Source organism: Ahaetulla prasina, chromosome 4 (assembly GCF_028640845.1).
Source record: "Ahaetulla prasina isolate Xishuangbanna chromosome 4, ASM2864084v1, whole genome shotgun sequence".
NCBI classification, from domain to species: domain Eukaryota; kingdom Metazoa; phylum Chordata; class Lepidosauria; order Squamata; family Colubridae; genus Ahaetulla; species Ahaetulla prasina.
In genome coordinates this window covers 130,194,641-130,211,637 of record NC_080542.1, presented here as the reverse complement: position 1 = coordinate 130,211,637, position 16,997 = coordinate 130,194,641, and the positions used below count along the sequence as shown (strand labels likewise).

The 16,997-nt window shown below is 35.0% G+C and overlaps 1 protein-coding gene across 12 annotated transcripts in view; it reads left to right on the top strand.

Annotated features, from left to right (window-relative positions):
* The window catches only part of PARD3 (par-3 family cell polarity regulator), a 734,935-nt gene that overhangs the window by 557,675 nt on the left and 160,263 nt on the right, over window positions 1-16,997 (top strand). The window lies entirely within an intron of this gene.

The following is a 16,997-nucleotide window of genomic DNA, read 5'->3' as shown; positions in this document are numbered from 1 at the left end:
TGGAGAAAATTTCCTAACTGCCAAACAGGAATTTATTTGTTATTTGCATATGATTATGAATTGGGAAAAATAGATTCAGACATAATTATTTAAGTATAGTCTTATAGTGGTTAATGAATGATAAATTGGTTATTTGGAATGTGAGCATATCCTCTGATCAAGTTCTTTTAAAGACAACCCTTCCCTCATATAAAATCTCGGTTTTCTAAAACTGTTATTGTTTGTGTTCCTACCTGATTTAATACTGCAATTTACATGGGTAGCAACAAAACCTGTGGGTAGCACAAATCAGCCAAATATATATTGGAAACTGGAAATTCATATTAGTGTATACAGGTTACTTAGGATCAGTATTGAAATCCAGCTGGATCTATCTGGTTTGCGTGAACTGGTAGTGCCGGCGGTGGGAGGCACCGCCCACCCACTGGGATGTCATAATGTCCCATTTTTGACCCTCTGCACATGAGCAGAAGAGGTGTACGTGCTCACATTTTCAAACTGGTAGCAAAGTAAGTGCATTTCACTGCTGCTTAGGATTCAATCTGTGCAGAAGTATCCCAACTTAATGTGGCCACATGCCTTATGACGTTCTTATTAATAGGTATGTGCACAGTAATTGCCTTTATTTTTTAAAGAACATGCAGTCAATTCATTGTGGAATCATGGTTTTGTATCTTCCATTACAAAAGCAACAATGTGAACATTAATTGTATTTATAAGAACTATTGGCTATTATTGATGAATTTGCATAGGACTGGGCTATCGGAGAGATCAGCTCTCCCAAGTTACATCAGATTACCCCATTAGATCTGGCATAGAAGGCATGCTACAGATATCTTCAGTTATGGACCTCCATTTTATGGGCCCCAGGAGCCATGCTTTCTCTATTGTGGTGCCCACTTTATGGAACATTATTTCCCCTGAAATTAGATTAGCCTCATGTCTTTTGATATTCCAGAAGGCCCTCAAGATCTGGTTATGTTATCAGGCCTGGGACTCCCAGAGAATCAGAGACATAATTAGATGGCTCCATTGCAGAGTTGGCTGTTTTTATTCCCTATTCATGTAGAGTTTTAATCTTTGTTTTTATAATATTTAGAGTTAGTTTTTATATATTTTTTTACGTTTGTGGTGTTCTTACCACAACAACATTTGTTGTGCACTGCCCAGAGTTGGAGAGATGGGCAGCTATTTAAACTGGATAAAATAAAATAAAAATTCCTCATTAACAATACATTCAAATTCATGCTGACCCACTACACGAAGTCTCATTTGTATGTTTCTAGTCAGCTGAATGCTATCACAGTATCCCTAGACATAAAACAATAAGAACAAAATCACTTTCTGAGAAGGATAATATTTTGGTTTGTAAGTATGAGGTTTCCTTCCAAAACAATAAGCATGCAGATATAAGCAGCAAATTCTATCTGAATAAAATGACAAGGGTTTTTTTTTTAGTTTCAGTTACTTATTGTAGCAAATACTGTAATCCTTCATTCATGGTGGTTGTTGAAACACGTCATATGAAATACTGTAAAAAAAAAATCTTTCTCTGATGTTCAAAACTGCTCTTTTTAGTTCATTTGTTTACATTCGTATTGGTTTATTCCTCCCTTTCCCAATGCTATTTCTTAATTATAGACCTCTAAAAGACTGTTTTATTTATATATTTGAAACACTGCTTTTCCTCATAGCATCAATACCTGTACATAAGAAGCATGATTAATGATAATCAGAGGAATGTAGGATTCAGTACTCCCCCACCCCCATTACTTACACAAACACACACGCACACCCAGCCTTTTCTCTGTTGTAGATTTCTATTTGTCAAGTATGGCATAAATTATGCTTTTTCTGAGAAAGCACAACTCCATCCAGGGTTACTCTCAATTGGAATGTTAAATCATTGATTTGTTAACCACCTTTTGCGCCTTATTTTAGTTGCATCACTGAATGGCTTAGACTAATAAAGAACGTTAAGAAAGAGACAAAGAGTAAATACTATTGGTCAGAGAGCTGCAGCTCATTTCTCATAGATAGGTAGGAGAATGCCATAGAATCTTCTTATTGTATTTTGAGAAATATGAAGCCCTGAGGACCATACCCGGCAGAGGTGGTACTGTGTTGCAAGAAATTCCAGATTAGGGTCCATGAGAAAAATTATTTGCAATTATTATAAAGTATTCCATTTCAGACCATTTATTTAAAAAACTTGATAAGGGGGAAATTATTTTTACACGTTGTATGGTAAGCTTTATATTTAGGAAATCTTGCATGGGCAACATAGATCAGCAGAAGACAAGGTGTCCCTAAAACCTTTGTATGACCCGTAAATACCTTCCCCTCTTTTCCTTTTTTGCCTCTTAGGACCTCCCAAAATCAAAACATTTTCATCTTTTCTTTACAGTGTGAGAATGGGGAACTTCTTTAAAAGACAAAATAGGCCCTTTCCAAATTAGGTTCCTCTCTTTTTTTTCACCCCAAATTGTGAGAAAGGTGTGATTCACCATTCACTTTAGTCCTTTCTGTCTTATATTGTATATATTCTTCCATCTGTTAGAAAACAAAGGCTGTGCTATTTTCTATAGCAGGGGTCTCCAACCCCCAATCCGGACCATGGAATGCCAGAAACCTGTCTGTGCAAACAAGTGAACCCCATCTGTGGTATGCAGACAGCACATGAAACCATGCCCCCTCTGGTCTGTGGAAAAACCTTTCTCCACAGAACCAGTCTGTGCTGTCCAAAAAATTGGGGGTTACTGTTCTAGAGTCCTTGGTGTCCTCTGTTTATCAAAAGAGGGCGCTATAATGCTAAAAAGCAGAGCAATTTCATTTTGCCTTCTATTAATAAAAAAAGAATTATGGTCTATATTGGAGAAAAATTGACAATTACTTACTCTTTCCCCCCCAAAATAAGACATCCCCTGATAATAAGCCCAATCAGGCTTTTGATCACATGGCAATAAGGCCAAGCATTTATTTCAGGGTTCAAAAAAATAATAATAAGACAGGGTCTTATTTTCGGGAAAATACGGTAGCAATAGCAATAGCAATAGCACTTAGACTTATACACTGCTTTACAGTGCTTTATGCCCTGTCTAAGCTGTTTACAGTGTTAGCATATTGCCCCCCCCCCTCACAATTTGGATCCTCATTTTACCCACCTCGGAAGGATGGAAGGTTGAACCAAATTTTATTTTAAACCAGAAGTATAAAATAATATTTCAGGAAAGGAAAAGTGAGCATGTTTAGTTTAATATGTCTCAGCATGCCAAATAAACCCAATTTTCCTCATTTCATTTAATTTAATCTTGCAATCTTTGTCATGTTTGAAAATACAATCTGGGTCTTTTTAAAATATTTCAGAGCAGTAATCAAACACAAGTTATTGATCTATACTCCTCTTGATACTTTTTAATTTATCAAAGACTCATTAGAATTGATGCAAAAATATTATAAACACTCCAGCTACACAGTAAACTGGAGTAATCAGACCATAATATTTTGCCAAGTGATAAAGGTATCATTAAATGTATGTAAAAATAGTTCAGCTCATAATAAACACTAGAAGACAATTATTCAGATAAAAAGATCTTTATTAGTAGATATGAATATTTATATAGCCCTGATAAATGGGACATTAATAAGTGAATGAAAATAGGGATGATTCTGTGGATAGGAATAAATGTACTGAAAATGAAAACTGCATTAATGATAGCAATAAATGAATCAATTTCACTGACATATTTTAAAGTGATACATTAGTGGTTGATTTTGTATGGGATGGATAAACCCCAAGGACACTTTTGCAGCCTCTAAAAGTTTGGTAGTACAGAATACATTGGAGATTTCTTTTATAGTAGCTAAACCAACAATTCCATATTATAGATGCTATATTTTTAAATAAAACTAGATGTCGATAATATAAAAGGAATGGAATATAGAATTGAGCTATCTTATACTATCAAACCAATGGTCCTAAGTTTTAGAAATGTTGTGGTTACAATTTAAAACTAGTTCATCAAACAATTTTTTTTTTAAAAAAATAATGTCTATTAAGTTCCTCAATAGTTGTTTAAATTCAGTAGGTCTCCAATAATAATCTATGTTGGAGACCTAATGAATTTGAAGATAAATTAGTTCATACTGTTTGGTCTATGCTCAATGTTACTTCCTTTTCAGATATATCTATTACTAGTTAGAGCAAGCAGGCTCTTGGAAGGAAAGGTTTTAGGATGTTGTTGAATTTTGATTTATTGACTGATTATTTACTATTAAGTCATTTTCAAATCTTGGTTTTCACATAGATAGATCAGGACAACCAATCTCTTCATCCATCTTCCTTCTGATAGCCATCCTCTTTATTTTCCTTCTTCCTTTCCCAGCATTAGAGGCTTTTCCAGAGAGCTTGGTTTTTTTCAATGTGCCTGAAGTAGAATAATTTGACATTTAACATTGCTTCGGTTTCATTTAATATTTGTCTAATAATATAATCACTTTCATTTGTAGCTTTTCTTTTATAGCCATAAATACCAGCGTAAAGTAACAGTAATAGTAATATTTATTCAGTCAATGACCAGCAAAATTTAGAAATAAAAGCATGGAACTAAAATCAAATAAATGAGATAAAGTATTATTTTAGGAAGGAGGTTCCATGATAAAAGTATAGCATACTCTACAGGTAGTCCTTGACCTACAACCAAAATTGGGACTAGAATTGCTCGGCCAGTTTTGAGTCATCACTTCACCAGCTTCAATTTTATGACCATGTTTAGCCATGGGTGTTAGACAAATCATAAGCAAATCTGACTTCCCAATTGTTTTTACTTATTGGAAGTCAGCTCAGAAAGATAAAGATTTTGATCAGATGACACAAAATGCTGCAACTGTCAAAAATGAATGCTAATTGCCAATGCTATTTTGTCATTAAATGGTCAAAAGTTATGGGCTGTTTGGCCAATGATTTGCAGGAATTCATTATTCTCTGCATATGTCTTATAGGGGCCTCTGTGGCTCAGACTGCTAATGCAGTCTGTTATTAACAACAGCTGCCTGCAATTACTGCAGGTTCTAGTCCCACCAGGCCCAAGGTTGACTCAGCCTTCCATCCTTTATAAGGTAGGTAAAATGAGGACCCAGATTATTGGGGGAAATAAGTTGACTTTGTATATAAATATACAAATAGAATGAAGACTATTGCTAACATAGTGTAAACCGCCCTGAGTCTTCGGAGAAGGGCGGGATATAAATGCAAAAAAAAAAAAGTAAAAGGAGAGTTCAAAAGCAATTGAAAGTTTAAGAGCTTACAGCAAGCACTGTACAATTCTGGTGCATATTACAGATTCCTTTAGATTAATAACCATCCCAAGGTATTTAAATGTAGCAAATTTTCTTCTACTGTCCAGGATTGTTGGATAGCTCTCTTAGCAAAGACCAGAATTTTAGATTTCTCAAAATTAAGAACTAGTTGAATTTGTTTGCTGTACCAAAATATTGCTGGCATTGGTCTTTTCAGGTCTTATAAGGATTTGTGATATTATAGCAGTAGCATCAGTGAAGAGCAATGTAATGTATTTTGTTATCTTAGGTACAAATTATGTAGATTAGTCTTTAGCATACTCCATGATCTTTGTATCAACTACAAATACAGTTCTCAACTGCTTTGAAACTCATTGAATTCAGTATTTGATGAATTTGATACAAAAATTTTGTCTTAGTATTCATGGTTTGTTTGGTACTCAACACACAAGCTAGAACATGTTAGTATCGTCTGTCTTATTATGCACTACATTATTCCTTATGGGAAAAATGTGTTTGTTACTCATTGTTTTTGGTACTCATCATGCTGGAACCAATTAACAATGAATACCAAGGTACCATTGTAGTAGTTTTATAGAACCTTATTTTTATAATAGCCCTACTTTTTTATGGTTTATTATCTAGAATGTGTATATTATTAGACAATCTGATCACTTGCCTTAAAAAATAACAATAGTTTTTGCAAACGTGTTGCAGTTATATAATACACATATTTAAAGATGTGCCTTCTATTACTTGAAATACAGACTTCCTTGTTTTCATCTTTGGATCTGCTATATATCTGAGTACAGATGGCAAGCCAACCTATTGGAAACCAATGCAAATTAAATATTCCCTGATTACCATTAAATTGAATTCTTCAATTGCATTTGGAATGATTACTCAGAGTGTAACTGTGCTGTTTCATCCACTTCTGCAAAAGGAAATAGATAATTTAGTTTTAAAACCCTATTTAGCTGAAATCAGATATACTGTTGTCTCTTCTTACACAGCCATCTGAAAGTGCACAGAACATGTCCAGTTTCATAAACATATTATTTGAGCTTTGAATTGTGTGTGCCTCCTACATTAGCCACCTGAGACTTCTGACTAGACGTTTGGGAAAACAACAAACACAGATTGTTCTGCCCGTATTGTAGTTCACAATTTTTTGTCTGCCCAATGCTTTTTAATTTACTGTGGCTTATTATGCCTGAGGATAATTCAGAGTCTACAATGCTGAAAAGCAGGTGGCTTTTTCATTACATATAGTTAGAGGTGTAGGTACAGGAATAGGTATATATAGGAGAAGTTAATAATTTCCATGTTTTAGGCATTAATTCATAGCTCCTGCAAATGCATTTCAGATGCTTTACTAACTATACTATATTTTTTCTAGATTGTAAACTTGATTTATATTCTAATTGTGAAGTTGCTCAATATTCAAACAAAGAATTAATGCTTTTAATTACGTGATTTATTTATGTGATTGTTGTATCTGTGTAACTTTTGTTCTTTTACTAATAATTTTTAGGGGCTTCTTCCCCTTAGGTAACTAAGAAAGATGCATTACAACATCTTAGCTATTGTGTGAGTGCTCTGAAATGTTTTCACAATAAAAGCTAAGCAACACCCATCCTATCATCAAACAGAGAAAATTGCAGCATCTCTTGGCCCCTAATACAAAGAGTTATAAATAGTATAGGCTGGTTAGGGTAAAAAGCACCAACCAGGTGCTTGTTCTAATGAGAAGCATGTCTCATATACCTAGCATAAATAAATAATTGATTCAGTTATTTAATGATAGTTCCAGGTTACCCAGAACACTTACAGCAACAGAGAAACCTACTGTCACATTATCAGATTGCCATTTCTCTATAACTTTCAAATGGGATAGCTAGCTACTTAATCACATTCCCATTCCATTAAGCTATTAAGATCTGATATCAAAGTTGGAAGGGAGGGAGAAAAGGAAGGAAGGAAGGAAGGAAGGAAGGAAGGAAGGAAGGCTGGGTTTCAGCAGGTTCTGACTTTGGAAAACCGGTAGTGGAAATTTTGAGCAGTTCAGAGAACCAGTAGTAAAAATTCTGACTGGCCCCGCCCCCATCTATTCTCTGCCTCCCAATTCCCAGCTGATTGGGAAGAAATGGGAATTTTGCAGAAACTTTCCCCAGGATTGGGGATGGAATGGAGCTTTTACAGTATCCTTCTCCTGCCAGGCTCACCAAGCCACACCCACCAAGCCACACCCACAGAACCGGTAGTAAAAAACTTTGAAACCCACCACTGATAGGGAGGGTGGGTGGGAGGGAGGAAGGAAGGATAGTTTCCGATTTCCTCAGTCATCTTCCCACAACTAAATTCTGCAGAAAGTCAAAAATCTCTCCTGCTCCCACTGCCTTTGGTCTATCTATCTCTTTGTTTAAGTAGGCAATACCTCTGATGATGATGTAACAGGACATAAAATAAATGTTGTTTGCAATTATCTTTCTGTAATGACTTTGGATTTTCCAGTCTAACTTACAGACTTGGCTTACCAGTTTGGTTTCCCCTATGAAATTATTTTATTTTATTTTAATTTTGTTTTGCTTTATTTTAATTTATATTTTGCTCATTTTAGAAAAGATCAGGTATGGCAGTTAGTTATTAGGAAGTTCTCCGAAGGAAACTGTTGTTGGCTAATTATAGCTTTTAAAAAAAATATTATTTTAAACATTTGTGAATTTTCCATTTGTCATCAAGAAATGGCAGTAACTTCTTCCTACTAACTTCTTCCAGCTGGGTTTTCCGTAGAATAATTCTTGGATTTTGATACCTCTGGGGTATAAAGTATGGGATTTATTTTAATCTGAAACAAGATCATCGTTTTGTTTTGTTTTTTTAATGCACCAAAATAATGTCAGACTGACCTACTAATATAAAATAATGTCAGACTGACCTACTACTGAAGACAAGTATCCGTGGCTCCTGATAACATATTCTCTCAGTGTTCTTCTTTGCTTGTCAGTGAGTTAAAGTAAAAAACCTCTGACATCAACAGCACAATATCTGCCAAGCAAGCCCAGAGTGGTTTCTACTATGACAGCTAAGCCGTCTAAGACCCTTCCTGATGTTTTATAATGTTTCTCTTCCAGGCCCGCAATCTGAATATAAAATGCAAGTGTCAGGCATGACACCTACTTTATAATCTCTGTAAAGCAAACCTTTTCATAAAAAATGTGTTGACAGTTCAGAGATTCAAAGTCAATTTCAATTCAAGCCCATGTTCAAGATTGGTTTTTTCCCCCCTTCTCATCCTCAACTCATGTGAAAATTGAAGGCTGATGATTATTCAGCCTATAGCAAAGCATGGTAAATTAATATCTTCTAAGTATTAGATGAAAAAAAATGTTAATGTCATTCTTTTCAGTATGTATTGAAAACATTTCTTTTGATATTTCAATTGTGATATTGGCAGAGATTGAATATCCACAATGGTTAGCATAATCTTTTAGAGTAGTTTTGTAAGGTTTTGTTTTGCTTTATTAATATTTAAACATTCTTGAAACAGCCTTTCTGGTTTAATATTGCAGAGTCATATATAATTCGTAGAAGGAGAGATCTGTCTTTATGTAAACATACAGATTGCTCCCACCGTAAATAAATAAAACTTCAGTTTATCAAATGGCATATACCTGAATGAATGACTTTTTAGTCTGAGATACGATTTTCAACCCATAAACATAATTATATTATATTGGAATCCTAATGCACGTAGAAAGAAAGTTAATTAGAATTCTACCCCCAACCCCCCTCCTGCCACAGGAAATAGCTATATATGTTACTTTCTGGTCTTAATCATATTTTCTGTAAGTAGGACAAAGTTTAAAAACTTCACTGATCTAAAATTCTGTCCACTGTCTAAGATCTTGGAAAATCGAATACCTCCATGAATTGAAAATACCAGACTACAGCAGAAGTTAATTATTTTTGTGTTATTCAACAGTTTATATCTTTTCATTTTGGCAAAATTCTCAGGACAACTTACAAACCCAGATAAAATTGACCATGATGGAGACAATAAAGCATTAGCACATAAAATGATTAATACTATAATGCAACTTAAAACTGGAATAAAAAAAGCCAAAACCTGTTATCCATTGTAAAAGTGAAAAGAATCTCCAGTGTTGTCCATGACTACTTAAATTAAAATGTTTTTGAGTTCCCAATTACTGTGTGCATTGATTTTAGATCCAAGCATGTATCTGAATATGGGCTGTAATGGTAGAAAATATAGACCCACATTAGCACGAGAGGTAATAGAGTTGCAAAATGAACTTCCCATTCTTGCACTGACAAAATATAACATTTAAAAGTTGGTACAGCAAGTGCTTTTCTCTTGAGAACAAGTGCTGGAACTAACAATGAAGAGATCACTGGCTTGATGTAGCAATAGCATCTTAACTTCGTATTCCATCAAATTGCAGTGCACTCCTGAAGTTGGAAAAGCAAGTGCTTGCCATCTTAACTGTCTCTAATATTAACTCATAAATCTTCCAAGGACATTTTAGTAATCTCATTGATCCCATCCATCTCTTGCCAATTGTGTTTCCATTCTTCTGCTGCCCTCCATCTTGCCAAGCGTCATTTTTCAGCAGAAGAAAATACATGGAGTTCAGGGTTGAACTGTGAAGTTCTTGGTGCTCTCTGAGCTTGCTTATTTAAAGCACAGATGATGGACCTACTTGGATAATGAAATATCTCTAAACAAACAGCAATGCTCAGAGGGCACAAAGGATTTCCCTATCTCCCCCCCCCCAAGTTTATTATCAATTTGTATCTCTACACAGCATGTGAGTTTCTGCTAGCTTATTATTGCTTCAAGAAATCAGTCTGTCCAGGATTGTCTGATACTTTTGGGAGCCCTAAATTCTGTAATTTGAGTTGTCTGTATTCTTTCTCTTGTTTCATCTTAACTTTTAGAGCCATGATTATTGCTTCTTAATATCTTTATTCTAAACTTTTAGGTCATTGAAATGTTTTATAGATATCATTTACAGACATAGAAAAAAAATACTGTGTGTATATATAAGAATCAGTAATTTTTATTGATATAATTTATATACCACCTTTATTATTTTTATAAACAACTCAAGGCGGCAAACATATCTAATGATCTTTTCCAAACAAACCTGTAATGTGAGGTGGACTGAGAAAGAGTGACCAGTCCAAAGCCAGCTAAGGTGGGAATAGGATAGGATAGGATAGGATAGGATAGGATAGGATAGGATAGGATAGGATAGGATAGGATAGGATAATATAGGATAGGATAGGATAATATAGGATAGGATAGGATAGGATAGAATTTTTCATTGACCAAGTATGATTGGACACACAAGGAATTTGTCTTGGTGCATATGTGCTCAGTGTACATAAAAAGACAAGATATGTTCATCAAGAATCATAAGGTACAACACTTAATGATAGTCATAGGGTACAAATAAGCAATCAGGAAACAATCAGTATCAATATAAATCGTAAGGATGCAAGCATGGTCTCCTGCATTGTAGCCTAGTGCTTTAAGCAGAGAACAAACTGGCTCATAGTTTTGGTATATCAGTATAGCAAACTGAGTATATCATTTCTCATTGGGTTTTGCTTTTTGACATTTTTCTTGTAAATGCACTTGAGAACTTTATTTTAAAAAATGGTTCCAGAATCAGCGTAGTGTTAGAGAAAATCTTGCTCTTTTGTGCTTCCCTAACTGATGGTACTCAGATAATATTCCCATCTCGATGTGTAAATGCATAAGCATATAATGTGGGAAGTAAGCTGTTGTTCTGAACTGGGATATGAATCAAATAGCAAGTAAGATAGATCTTTCAAAATAACTGCAATAGAGTTTCATTTTAATAAACAAGTTAGAATTCTAGTCACTAATTTTTGAACTAATTGAAGCCTCTAGGGAATCTTCAAGGACGGGCCCATATATAATACATTACAGAAATTCAATTGGGATCTGTTGATGGTGATTAGTAGTAGACCAAAAAGGAATATTTGGCCTGATCAAACACATTAGCAGTACAGTTGTTGTACACTTGAGAATTGCTAGTTAATCCACCACATAGCTCTGCACAGGCTATTTACCAAATTTTTGCTTTCTTCAAAAACTGCACAGTGTAAAATCTTTTTGAAGGCCTATTAAAAGCAGAACCAGGAACAAGGGGAACACACTGCAACAAATTTGTCATCAGATACCCCTGTTGTCGCTTTAATAGGTCTCAAGTTTTAAATATTAATTTATATTTGAAAAAGCAACATTAAAAGTTTATTATGCTTATGAAGAATGTTTTGTCTCAGGTAAGTTTTATAACTTGCTCTTCCTAAATTGGAGTACAAGGAAATAGACAGACAGACAGACAACACCAGATGTAATAATAGTTGGTGTTTATTTATAAGAGAAAGTGTCTTACAAAAAAATAAGATCAGATGCCAGCTGATCTTTTCAGATTAATTTGAAAATCTGGTTTACTTTTCAATGCAAAGCAAAGGCCCTGTTTTCCTTTCAGAAGATGACAGAATACACTGAAAAAAAGTATAAGCTTCCTGATTGTTTATATGAAGTTCTGGATTTTCAATTCAGTAAATTTAGGACTATTTTTTTTATACACATAAGATTTTTCCTGTTGTATTCATTGAACAGTGAAAATATTATCTAAGCCATCTATCCTTGTTTCTTCCCTAATATTTTCCTGTTATCGTCAAAGACACTTCACAAGTTAGTGATTCATATACATTAATGATATTCCCAATAGCATATGATAAATATTGTCCATATAATCAATTTATAAAATTTTATCAGGCTGAGACCTATTACAGTTTAAGATAGGAGTAGGAGTTTGGTGTAGTGAATAATGCACAAGGCTGATATCATGATTTCTTGCCTGCCTTTGTCAGAAAGCCAGTTAGCTGACCTTGGGCTAGTCACTCTTTCTTAGCCCTAGAAAACAGGCAGTGTCAAACTACCTCCAAAATCTTGCCAAGAAAATTACACAGACTTGTCCAGGCAGTCGTTAGGAGTCAACAAACAGATAAAAAATAAAAAAGATCAGGACAGGCCAGTTCAGACATTATATATTTTGTCCATAACTCCACAAATTTCTTGTGTCATATCAATAATTTCTGGAGAGCATTTTCTATCCCTAACTTAAAATATGGAATACCTGTGTGACATAATATAATATAGTTTAACATGTGCTGTAGGCCGTTCCATGTGTTTCCCCTCATTCTGCTTAACATATTTTCAAATAGCATGAATCCAATCTAAATTAACTTTATCATGTTTCAGCATGAACCTGAAATTAGCTGTCTGTTATCAGTGAGTACTTTTTGTTATAAATATGGAACAGCTGTTCAGTATACTTGAGCAATTGCTCTGGATAAGTCTGAAGCAATCGGTTTTGGTTGATCGTTGCAGATTATTCAAGTGCAAATTAATCAAAAGCGCTTCATTTAGATTTTCTTCTAAGCCATTTTGCTCAATGTAACATTTGCTACTGTAGTGCCATATTTGTAAAGTAAATGTAACCTAGCAGAGCCAGTTTGGCCTAGTAGTTAAGGCACCTGGCTAGAAAACCGGAAGTGGTGAGTTCTCTCCCATCTTAGTCATGAAAACCAGACCTTGAGCCTGTTGCTCTCTCAGCTTAAGCAACCTCAAGGTGGTTATTATGAGGAGAACAGGAGGAGGAAGTTGTATTGGATATGTTCACCACCACTTCATCATTTGTAAAAATAATAAAGGAGGGACACAAATAAATAAAATATCTATTAAAATAAAGCATTATTGTTATGATTCTGTAAATGTATATTTTGCTATCTGTTTACTTCTTGGTATTGGTAGACTTTAAATTAAAAGGGCCAGAGAATTTTTTCAGTATCATTTCTGTGTCCTGATTGGAATACGTTCCTAACACTAAAATTAAATGGGCGAATACGTTTTCAGGGTAATATGCCTTGCTTAATTTATTCAGCCAAGGGTATTCCTTAGGAAATTTACATCAATAAAGAATTTCTGTTAATTGGCAAGAAAAAAATGCTGACGTATTAATGCTTTACAGATAATGAGGTCTATAGGGAGTTTTTAATATTGGGATGTTCCAGGTGAACTGTCAGGATTTGATTAACCTTTCATATTCTTATGTAAACTTTCACTATAAACTTTTCTGTAGTTGCCTATGGGGCCCAGTCATGATAAACATATATATATATTAGATTACATCCAGATTTAGTAATACTCGTGTTTCCACGAAAATAAGACCCTCCCTTATATATTTTTGAACCTTGAAATAAGCGCTTGGCTTATTTTGGGGCGCGTGGAGCAAGATGGGGCTCCTCTTGCTATCTTACCTGATTTCCAGCTTTGCATTTAAATATTTTCGGGGAGGGCGTATTTTCGGGGCGAGGCTTATTTTAGCACATGCGCTCAAAAGCCCGATTGGGCTTATTATCGGGGGATGTCTTATTTTCAGGAAACAGGGTAATTGAATATGTCTATTTAAATCAACTATCATAAACCAATCCGTTACGATCTTTTGTGTGAAGCATGTTTTATGTGAATTTAGTCAACTACCAGAAGGTCTAATTTCTACCAATCAATTTTCATGAGTCATACATCATTGGTAAAAAAAAACAGTTATAAACTGTAAGTTTATGAGTAGGGTTCAATGTGCATTTTTTTTCTTAAAATTATTTGAGAATCAGCTTGGCATCTATTTTTTCTGCAGTTGTATTTCTTCCTGTTTTCTAGAAAGATAATGACAAACAAATAATCAATGAGCATCTCCTTCATTCTTTGGTTGAGCTGTAAGGAGGAAGAATATAGTTTTACTAAAGCTTTTGTTGACTCATAAATTCTACCAAATATTTACTACAGAGTTATAAAGAGGGAAAGTCTCCCTCCCAAGTAGTTTGGGGGTGCTTTTTCAACAACTCACAGTAGCCCCTGGAAGTGTCTGCAGGCTCTCTATTTAACTAGTTTCAGTTCAGGAGTTTTTCATGATAAAATTGAATCCAGTAGATCTCTATTTAAGTCTCTGCTTCGTGTGCCTTTGCTTTTATAGGAAAACTCTTTGCTTCATCCATGGCTGTCAAAGGCATGATATCATTTTTTGGCTTTCTGCTTTTATTTTATTGCACTTAAAGCTAAACAAATGTTGAGTTGGGAGACCCTTTGGTAAGAACACTGTAACATAAAGCTGTCATAACTCTAGCATTTCAAGTACAGCAAGTTCCTTTTGGGAGAATAGCAGAGAAAATGCACATGAATATCATCCAGTTATGACTGAATTCACAAGTCAGATGGTGATTTGGTTTGTTTGGTTTAGCAGATCATATTGTATGGAACTATCTATCATGAACCGTGATTATATCCTAGCACGCACCAGTAGTTATGCTTTATTCCATGAAGCAAGGCATAGCATTATACAAAATGAAATGAATCCAACCAGTGCAGAACAAGCACCAAAATTATGCAATAGCTATAGTAATATTTGGATACATCAAAGGCTTTTGATTTTTTCCCCTTATAGAATGGGGGAGATGTTGAGCATTTTTGGAGCAGGTCCTCTGGAACAGCTTATCCTTTAAGATATGTATGGCTTCTATCTTTGTGGCCCTTTGGAAAACTTGGTTCTTCTGTCTTTTGGAGATTAACGTATCATGAATACCACTCCTTAATTTGCTAATGTTGCATTTTAATTCTATATTAATTTTGAAGTTGTATGTTTTCTTAATTTCTATAAATCATCCTAAATTGGTTTAAATTAGCTCAATCATTGCTATATTATTGCTTCTAAACTTCTCTTTTCTAATATTTTAACCTCCACTGTTTCATTAAAAAAAAATTCTATTTTTTTTTTACTTTGAATTATGGTAGTGGCAAAGATTATTAATGATACATTTATAGTAATTCTCATCTATAATTTCATTGATCTTTACGAAAGCAAAAGTTAAGGCAATAGAGCAAGAGTATACTGATAACATATAATAAAATCCACTGGCAAAATTTGTTAGGAGTGACATTTATATAAGAGACACTTGGAAGAAGAACTATATATCTTGAGAGATACGGTTGACAAAAATTCTGTTCCAATATTTTCAGATTTTCTTTTCTAAAGATATAGAAAATGCTGCCAGACAGCGAAAACAGTATTGCAAAAAGTTGATAATACTCCTATAATGACCAAAGTTGCTTTTTTCAAAAGACAACTGGACTTCCTTGTTTTTTCCTTGCAAATGTTTTGCTTCTCATCCAAGAAGGTTCTTCAGTTATCTTAACATAACATAACATAACATCAGAGTTGGAAGGGACCTTGGAGGCCTTCTAGTCCAACCCCCTGCCCAGGCAGGAAACCCTATACCATCTCAGTCAGATGGTTATCCAACATTTTCTTAAAAATTTCCAGTGTTGGAGCATTCACAACTTCTGAAGGCAAGTCGTTCCACTTATTAATTGTTCTAACTGTCAGGAAATTTCTCCTTAGTTCTAAGTTGCTTCTTTCTTTGACCAGTTTCCACCCATTGCTTCTTGTTCTACCCTCAGGTGCTTTGGTGAACAGCCTGACTCCCTCTTCTTTGTGGCAGCCCCTAAGATATTGGAACACAGCTATCATGTCTCCCCTAGTCCTTCTTTTTGTTAAACTAGACATACCCAGTTCCTGCAACCGTTCTTCATATGTTTTATCCTCCAGTCCCCTAATCATCTTTGTTGCTCTTCTCTGCACTCTTTCTAGAGTCTCAACATCTTTTTTACATCGTGGCGACCAAAACTGGATGCAATATTCCAAGTGTGGCCTTACCAAGGCATTATAAAGTGGCACTAACACTTCACGTGATCTTGATTCTACCCCTCTGTTTATGCAGCCCAGAACTGTGTTGGCTTTTTTAACAGCTGCTGCACACTGCTGGCTCATATTTAAATGGTTATCCACTAGGACTCCAAGATCCCTCTCACAGGTACTACTATTGAGCAAGGTACCACATATACGGTACTGGTGCATTTTGTTTTTTTGGCCTAAATGCAGAACCTTACTTTTTTCACCGTTGAATTTCATTTTGTTAGATAGCGCCCAATGTTCAAGTCTGTCAAGATCTTTCTGTAACTTGAGCCTATCTTCTGGAGTGTTGGCTATTCCTGCCAGCTTGGTGTCATCTGCAAATTTGATGAGTTCCCCATCTATCCCCTCGTCCAAGTCATTGATGAAGATGTTGAAGAGTACTGGGCCTAAAACAGAGCCTTGGGGTACTCCACTGCATACTTCCCTCCATGTGGATGTAGTTCCGTTGAGGACTACACGTTGAGTGCGGTTGGTCAGCCAATTACGAATTGTTCAGATTACGAATCTTGCTCATCTTGTTCAGATGAGAACTGAAAAAGCTTCTTGGATGAGAAGCAAAATGTTTTCAAGGAAAAAAAATCCAAAAAAGTCCAGTTGCTTTTTGAAAAAAAACCATTTTTGGGACAACCATGACCTGGATGATTGAGAATCTCCATAGAACTCATATAATAAATTTGATTAATATCTCTTACTTATTTTGGCAACCCCTTAATATTTAGAGTTTATTCCTCTCCCTCAACTACAGTTATAATGTATCATGAGCAAGATGCTGTTGGGTTCTTCCTATTTGAACATGTGCTTTTCTGATTTTTATTGAACAGACTT